The sequence below is a fragment of the Gavialis gangeticus genome, unplaced genomic scaffold (genome assembly GCF_001723915.1).
Source record: "Gavialis gangeticus isolate Ggan-Ray unplaced genomic scaffold, GavGan_comp1, whole genome shotgun sequence".
Taxonomy (NCBI): domain Eukaryota; kingdom Metazoa; phylum Chordata; order Crocodylia; family Gavialidae; genus Gavialis; species Gavialis gangeticus.
The window spans coordinates 280,964-289,722 of NW_017728982.1; the positions used below are offsets into that span (position 1 = coordinate 280,964).

The following is an 8,759-nucleotide window of genomic DNA, read 5'->3' on the forward strand; positions in this document are numbered from 1 at the left end:
GGGGGGGGGGGGGGGGGGGGGTGGAGATTGTGGATTTTTATTGAAAACTAAGGCCCATCAAGTCCCCGAGTGACTTCGATTGGGAAACGTACCTCCTGGTCTTCGTGCTGAGCACATTAGACACACCACTGTGTTTCTTTTGGATCCTGATAAACTACCTTGCCACAAGAGCCGCAGGCCTGAATGGGTTGCTCAGTACTTTCTTAGCGGCATAATTTTTAGCCTGTTTTTGTTTTTGCATTGGCTGTCTCCCACACTGCAGCTTTCCTCCTCTGGAGCAGCAATATGCTAATGAAAAGAAAATTTTGGCCAACAGCGTTTGCTTCCTCTGCTTAAAGATATGCCTACGGGTAAGGTTAAGGTTACAGACTCTCGACTGCAGCCAAAGAAGCCAGTTGAGTTCAATTTCGAAATATTCCTTGTTATTTAATAAAGATGCAAGCAAAGCTATAAAGGAAGTGTTGTCTGGTACGTTCCAGCAGGGAATCAGGCCCTTGGATTTTATTCCTGCCTCTGACTTGGCAGGTGACCGCGGGCAGCTCCTTTTTTTTTCCCTCTGTGCGTTTCCCCATTTTCCATAGGGAGATTGTGCCGCTTCTCCATTTCACGGGAGTGCTGGTGTTGGGAGAGGGTCCTGGGAAGCTTGGATACTCTGCTGGAGGCCAGCAAAGTACCTCGGAGGTGCATGAGGGCTGTGGTGGGGCTCTGAGAAACTTGCTGATTTTCTTTTTACTTAGTTTTGATGCTCTCTGAGTTTCAATGAAGAGCCCGATTTCTCTGAACCCATTATGGCGAAAGCACAACTCAAAATACAACCAGGGGATTTTTATTTGTTTTTCAGCCCTTTATGCATTCATAAAAGGTAAGGTTTCTTGGTACAGATGTAACAGTGATTTCTTGGTGAGAGTTGCCCAGGTGGCCGAACCCTCAGACTGAATTTGGCCTTCAAATGTTGCCGTGTATTTGTGGGGGGAGAAATGTTGTGCTTGTTGCTTTGAAGGAGTAATTGTGGGGCCGTATTTACACTCCACCTCCCAATCCAGAACAGCTGGATGCCGTGCTGCTGACACGGGTAGCAAAAAGACACGATGACTACATTAATTGAAAAAACCACACGCACGTGTGCCCCTGAGTAATGGTTGCAACAGTGCAGATTCTGGCTAAGCTTCAGGAGCCAACGCCCTGTGCAGATGAAGATGTGGATGCTGTTCTCCAAACCTGATGTTTTGGTCTGCGGGCTTTGCCAGGCAGCACAGGGTCGGTTCTTGTTGGAAGGCTGTCCGTACAACCAGAACTTGCCAGTCGTGCGAAAGCACAAAGCCAGCAGCCTCCAAGGACATCTGGTGCCATTTTGAATAGTAATTGGGAGGCAAATTGCAAAAGAGTCCAGGTGCTCAAAGGGTGTAAGGTTTTTTAAATAAATACACGAAACCCAAGCATTGGTTGCGTGCTATTTTTTTTTTTTTTCTTTTTCATGGATGGGGCTGGCGGGAGGGTCAGGACTGGGAGAGGGGTTGCGAGAACCCTTTAAGAAGGCAATGCATGGAGCGACAAAATAAAAGCGCAGTGCAGCTGCCATCTCTCAAGGCCTTGAGGAATCGGAAGAAATGGATGCGGCTTAGTTGGAGCAAGAGCAGGTTCTGCAATGGAAAGATGGGCGGTGCTACCCAAAGACGGGAGCTGTGGAGTTGTTCTAGGTGATGGAAGCAGCAGAGGGGCAGATGAATAGCTAGCACTGAAATGCTGACTTACAGCCCTCCCTGCAGAAGTCTGAAATAGGAAAATCGGGTAGTAAAGTGAATTGCCGTGCCAGAGTGATAAAATGGAACCTTTTAATAACCAAGGTCTTGGAAACCTGGCTTGCGAGCGACTGAGTTCAGGGGAGAGACGATGTAAACCATTCAGTTTGCCTCCAGGATGCGGGATCTAATCTAAACATGATTAAGCTGATTTCATTTTATAGATTGGAATTTCCATGCGATAGAAACTGATGAGGGTAATGTGAAAAATTTACTTAATAAAAAGCCTCATTACCTGATGCTAAGGGGAATAAGGGGGAAGAAAACCACACACACACACACACACACACACACACACGCACAAAAATACCTAATGTGTTTTAATTTTTGTTTTTTTTAAAGGAAAAGTTGGGACCGAAAGTTTTTTCTTGAGGAAAATCTGAATTCTGTGATCTTGTTTTTGCACATGCTGTGCTTAAATATTAACACCAATTGAGCAAATTGCCTTTTAACTGCCTTTATTTGCTTTCATTAACAGCATAATTTAAAAGCTCCACAATTTGCATGGAACCTGTTGTGCATCTTGGGGAAGGGGGTGAAACTATTAATAAATTAATTAATCGTGAGACGGCGTCTTTTTTAAAAATAAATAAATAAAAGAAGTCGCAAACCATAAGGACAGTTCAGAAACCACTGGGCTTTTTTTTTCTGTTTGGGTACATTATGTGCTTCTGGCTGAAAGTGGGTGGGGAGGGGGGAAGTTTGCTGGTACGGGTTTTGTGTGTGTGCATGTGTCTAATAACTTGGCTAAATCAACTTCTTTTTTTTTTTTTAAAGCTGGGTATGCTTTAAGTTGGGAAAATGTAATGACGCCGTTGCTGCAGACTGCTGAAGACAATGCTCTTGGGGCTAATACTCCAGGGTTAAAATTAAACTCCAGGCCATACAACTGAGCGGGCTCCTTTAAATTGTTCTCTCCATCGCTCCTCCTTCACCCTCTCCGGTGTGCAAGTGAAAGCAACTGGCGCAAGCCCCTAACCGCAATGTTCTTCCAGTGCATAACATTCACTACATTGTTCTTTCATGCGATTACTCTAAATATGTTAAAAGTTTCCAGAATGATTTCACTGAATCAGTCGCTTCCTTCTGTACAGATGTTTTTGTGGTTTTAGAACCGAAGCCAAGTCAAACATTATGAATGAGATACAGAGACCACCATGTACCGTGTAATATTGCAAACTCCCCTGGGGATTAGTTAACACAAGCTATTTTGACACTTTCTGATTTGACAGCCCTTCCTTTAAAACTGCTTTACTTAGAAAAGCTTCACTTTATCAGATGACTTTCTAATGGACTTAACCTGAAGTTCTAGCATCCTCGTGTATTAGACATGCCAGTCACTTCCATGAACCGCAGGCACAGCGCCTCTTCCTCCCCTCCACACCTTGTGAACATGTTTTCTTTCCTCCTTTTCTTTTCTTTCTTTCTGCAAAATATTTTCAGAGCCACTTCTGTAAATGCCAAAAAGAAGCATTTTCTTTCCTTATATTCCAGGAACTCATCTGGAAGAACAAAAGTCTGCTGTTCCTGGTCAGCTCCAGCCTGTATGTCTAACACATTCACAAATAGGAGCCTAGGCTTATGTAGGACCCCAGAGCAGACCTGTTTTCCAAGGGGTGGTTACCATGTCCAGTCTCCCCCTGAAGTCTGGGGGTGCTCAGCACTGGACCAGAATCAGCCCCCTTGGAGCAGGGTGTAATATTCAGCTCCAGTTGCTGGCAGCGTTGATCTCTTCCTAGCTCAGACTCTTTGAAAGGGGTAGCTGAGGGGAAAAGGGAGTTAGGGGACTGGTTGCCTTTCTCTGAAGATGTCTGATGAGAAAAATGGCTCAGTTAAGAGAAAAACCCAGAAATGGCTTGGGTTTTTCTCCTAAAGATCATCAGATTCTGTGGAAACGCTTCTGTTGGCTTTAGCGGGACCTGGAGTGAGCCCTCGTACAGCTCTGGCGTTAGCAATGATTCAGCTCTGGAAAGGCCCTGGGACCACATCAGACTGTTCGTTTTGAATCATTGATCTTTTGTTCTTACACAGCAGGCGTTACGGGGCCACGCCTGGGTTGGGCTGGGCTTGGTGACACTTTGTTCGAGCCCTTCCAACTGTTGCTTTGTTCCATAACTGCTGAAAGCGAGGAGGGTGTGCAGCGATGAGCGACTTGTGCCTGCCGTGGTGTCTTTTAGCCTTAGCACACTCATCCACAAACCTTGCACGCAAGCATCCTTGTTACTAGCTATCTACCGTGAATGCCAGACGCGGCCAGAATTGCTGCCCTTATTTTAACGTCTCGGTGCTCGTTTTCCAGTGCAAGCCCTCAAGTCGAACGTTTGATGTGAACGGGATGCAGCCTGTCAAGGATCCGGTTGCCCGTTGTAGCCCAGTAACCCTTGAATTTGGCGCTCACTGATGGCCGTGGACTGCAGCGCTATGCAGGGAAGTGCCTCTGGCTGCTTTGGGCAGTTTGGGTTCTTACCCACCCGGTGGAGGTCAGAAACATTCATTGAGTAGCTTGAGAGAGAACATGATGTTCATTTCCCAGCTTCTGATTGGAAATAATTAGTCCTTTGTCACATGTGGGAATGTCTGCGGATATGGTGCAAGCCTGGGCAAAGACACAGGAGCTGGGGGTGTGAGGACAGGCTCTTTTGGACTCCGGAGAACAGCATGTACTCAAGATAATACAGTTGGACCATGGCCCTGTTTGCCATTTGTGGGATCACTGGTTTTTCCCAAGTCCAAAGTAGCCTACAAATGACTCCTGACTTCTTGGCAGATACAAAACCTGCCAGGTTTTGATTTCCAAATTGTTGATGCTCTATGTGAGGGGAAAAAAGGGGTTTTCACCTTTTAAATTGGGTAGTGGTACAAGCGCTAATAAATACAGTATGTTTCCTCATCCCTTCAAAGTGCATGTCTCCTCATCAGGAAGCTTTTATTTTGTTTTGTTTTGGGGTTTTTTTTGCTTTCTTCCTTTATAAAATACATGCTTTGGGCTTTGCAACCTAATTGAGTTCCTTCTTTCTGAGGACAGAGATCACTAGACTGGGATTTGCAGTTTGCGCTTTGCTGGGCACGTAGGCAAGGTGGTCACCTGCCTCCGCCGGACCCCGTGGACAGCGTTTCGCTAGATGTGTCCGTTAGCACAAGTAACCATCTTATTAACTTCCTCGCGAGCTTGTTCTGCGCATTGGGATTGACTGCTCAGATGCACGAGGCTGCGCGCACGTTTGCCACGTGCCAGAAAGGCCGCACGAGGGGAGCTTCCCCCCCTTCCCTCCTTCCAGATTCAGAATGACTGATTTCTTTGTACATAGAAGGCCTGGGAGCGCGAGGAGGGAAAGCGTCACAGAAACGTGCTCGCCGTGTCCGCAGGTCCCCGAACCAGACCTCTAAAGGTGAGTTCTGCTTTGTGGGTTTTTCATCCACTTGTTTCCTTGCTCTCCCATCCTCCCAGCTCTTTCTTTGATGCATTGTCAAGACTTCAGGCAAACTCTCGGCACGTCGGCAGGCAGGGCTTTTAGTGAGACGACAACCGCATTCTTCCTCTTGGGAGGAACTGTGTTGTTGCATTCCTCCTCTCTTGTCTACCAAGAAGTCTCCCGTGGAAGGGCAAAGTAGCAGGGACAGAGAAACTAATTCTTCCTTGAGTAAAAAAAGAAACCCAACTACACTAGTGCAAAATCTTTCTCTGGGATCCTTAGAAATCTTGATATTTTAGGGCTGTCTGAAGGGATCTATCTCCCTGGGACTGTCTGAAGAAAGCCTGTCTAACAGCCAAGTATTAAGGTTTCATTAATCAAAGACACTTCCACTGCCCCTTTACAGAAACACAACTGCTTTGGCTGTCCTTTGCTGACAGCTTGCTAATTTATCTTTCCAGGGAAGAAGGAAGGGGAAAAAAAAAACCCTGCTGATACCCACTTGCTCTACAAAAACTTAAACGATGGCTTGTTTCCAGTACTGCCCGTCCCTGTGGATATGTTTACTTCAGATGTGTCACCCCCGAGCTTCGGGAAGTTTTGCGCGAAGTGAAGTGGTGTGATAGGCCTTCCTGTCCTGCAGGAAAATGAAACACTTAAAAATGGGCAGTTGTGGTGCTTTTGGCTTATTTCTTGGTAGAGGCATTTTCCCCCTTCTGCCTAGTCTCCATCCCAAGACTGGAGAGGAGAGAAGAAGCCGGGACGTGGAAAGGAGCCATTTCATGTGAAACCTGGCACAATACGGGATCTCTTATCCACAATTGTGGATCTCTTACCAATGATCAGTGTGGAGAGGCACTATTTCCTTTTTGCTCTTCTGAAACCCCGGATGCACTTGGGTTTGTGTCTGACCCACAACGACTTTCTGCTGCCCAAAGGTGCAAACCTTTGTCTTCTTCTCAAGGATCTTTCAGATCAGGAGGGCAGGATAAACTCTTAATGGGACCCATGTAGATGTGCCATATCTCAAGGATAAATTCTGGTCTGCTTCACAGTCCCAGTTCACCAGCATACTTCAAATATGCTTACCTTTAAATCCCTGGGACTTGGGTGTCAGCTGAAGTGCTCGGCTGTCCTGGGCCTTCCTCCGGGGCACTTTAAATGGTTCTTTTCCCAGCCCCACTTTTTTATGTACTAGGTTTACTGCCTTGCTAGAAAATACCCTTTTCTCTCCTGCTTCAGGAAGTATGTGTGGCTGTTCTCGTTTCCGGGTAGGGAGCAAGAAGAAGCAGTGCTGTTCAGAAGGGATTATCGTCGTGTCCTATTGCTCTTTCCACTCTTCGGATGTCTCTCATGTTACGGATGGGAGGTGCAGCCAAAAGCTTCCTCTTCTCTTTGTTAGCCTGAGCCTTGGCAGTATCAAAGCTGGGCTTCTGGGTTTCTCTGTGGAAGCTGGCAAGAAGTTTGCAATGAAGGAAGATGTTTTTTTCCTTCCCTCAAGACTTGGATTGAGAAAAGCATTTGCGCTCTCTGCTGAGCTTGAAAATAAATGGTAAGATCTGGCCCCTTCTACCCGCGTGCGGCACTCTGCGTACGCAGCTCCAGAGGATCGGTGTGCTCAAGGTACATGGAGCATCATCCACAATAAACCTTCAGGAGAGCACTCGACCACCTTCCAGTGACACGTGGGGCGGCACGCCCAAGAGCGGCAGTGTCGGCGTGGTGGGCGCTGCACAACAGTGGCAATACATAATGAATTGCTTTTAAACGCGTTGGTCCCTCAGTGGGACTCATTGCCTCCTTGTTACATATTTGCATGGCAGATGCCACCTGGATGTTGATGGCCCTGCTTCATAAATGTTGCTTGTTCCAGTTGCTCATTCATGGAAACTGCGGTGCTCCAGGTGCTCGTGCACAGGAGAGAGAAAGCTCTGCCCACTGGGGCAAACCAGGCACGTTTGACCTGAAATGACTGCAAGCAGGACTCGTGGAGACGTTGCCGATGGTTTCTGAAGGCAACCTGGCACTCTCTTGTGTGATGGCGTGGCCTGGGGAAGCCCTGGGTGGCTTGTGCCAGGCTCAGACACTTTTCTGTTATAGTCCTTATTTCCTACATCTTCTGTATCCTGCTCACCCTGAAAACTCTCTTGCAGTGGTTCTTCTGTGAGTGGCCCCACTGGGGTCATTTTCCCCCCACCAGTGTACACTAGTGCCTTCTTCCATGTGCTGGGAGTGCAAATGCACTAGACCAGTTTGGGTGGGAAGAGCAGGACTCATGTAGCCATGACAGACATTACACTTTACAACCCCATCAGGTGTTACAACCCAATGCATGATACACATGCATGGGGTTTTATCTCGTTTAGGAGCCCGAACATCTAGAGCTCGATGGATGTAGTTTAGCTGGACCAGATGGAGTTGAACCAGATTCTGTGACGGGTTTTGTAACATCTGTCACGCAAAACAGAGTAGCCCTGGAGTGATGACTCTGGATTGCTTCACTTAATGCTGGAGTGACTTTGGATTCCCACATTGGGCTTTGTCTTATTCTTTTCCCCAGTCCTCTGCATTGTTTTGGGTTTTTTACATACTTATTTCAGATGTTTTTGCAAGCATATCTCAGGCTTTGCTTGGGTCGATGCTTTAGCCATATTTTGGGAAGCTGCCCTCTGAGCGAAAGCTCGCCAGAGCTTTCCTCGACTGTCTAGGGTGGGCGGAGAACAGGTTTTTCTGTGTCTGGATTTGGAGGAGGGAGAGGGGAAACACAAATTCAGTTGCATTTGTAGATTACTGGAGATTGTTTGGAAGGAATTGGAAGTAGTCGCATTTTAATTCTAGCCATAGAAACAATATTTTGGAGTCCTTAATAATAAGAAAGTGTTTCATCAAAGTGCTTCATTCGTATATGGGCTGACATCTGGAGAGCAGAGATAGATATTTTCCTTAAGACTGTATTTTCAACCCATGAGCTCTTCCCTTGCTGTTAATTAATCCTTTGTAGTTTAGTGACTGATGAAATCATGACTCTATGAAATTTTAATCCTTGTGCTGTATAGACACAACTGACATTATCAGAGGACCCCAGGTGTGTTCTTGAAATTAGTTTGTTGAATCTATTGCATATTTGATTACCTTATAAAATCCTCAGGATCTGGGCCATGCATTTGAAGGAACACATTTGCTCCTAATTTCTGCATGCATACAGTTAACGTTTTAAGTTATCAACCTGACTGGAGCTGGGGGGAAGTGGGCGGGGGGGGGGATGGGAGCAGAGGGTAGGAAATCATTATAAATGGTGCATAAGGGGGAAAATCATAATCCTCCTAATGAGATGAGTGGCAGGGAAGACGCATGCTTCTCCATCGTGACAGTGCTGAGCTTCTGATGGATTTATTTCGTACCATCTAAGTGGCCAAGATGAGATTGGAGGGAGGGGATGTGCTGCTGGAGCAGGTTAACTGCATGGAAATATGAGTCACTCCAGGAGTAAGTTGGGGTTAATAATAAAAGCAAATGCAGGAGCCAACTGCTGGCAGCACACAGCGTG

General features: G+C 46.5%; 1 protein-coding gene across 1 annotated transcript in view; it reads left to right on the plus strand.

The window, feature by feature from the left end:
• Window positions 1-8,759, plus strand: part of ZBTB16 (zinc finger and BTB domain containing 16) — a 196,897-nt gene that overhangs the window by 43,357 nt on the left and 144,781 nt on the right. The gene's annotated exons all lie outside the window — the stretch shown is intronic.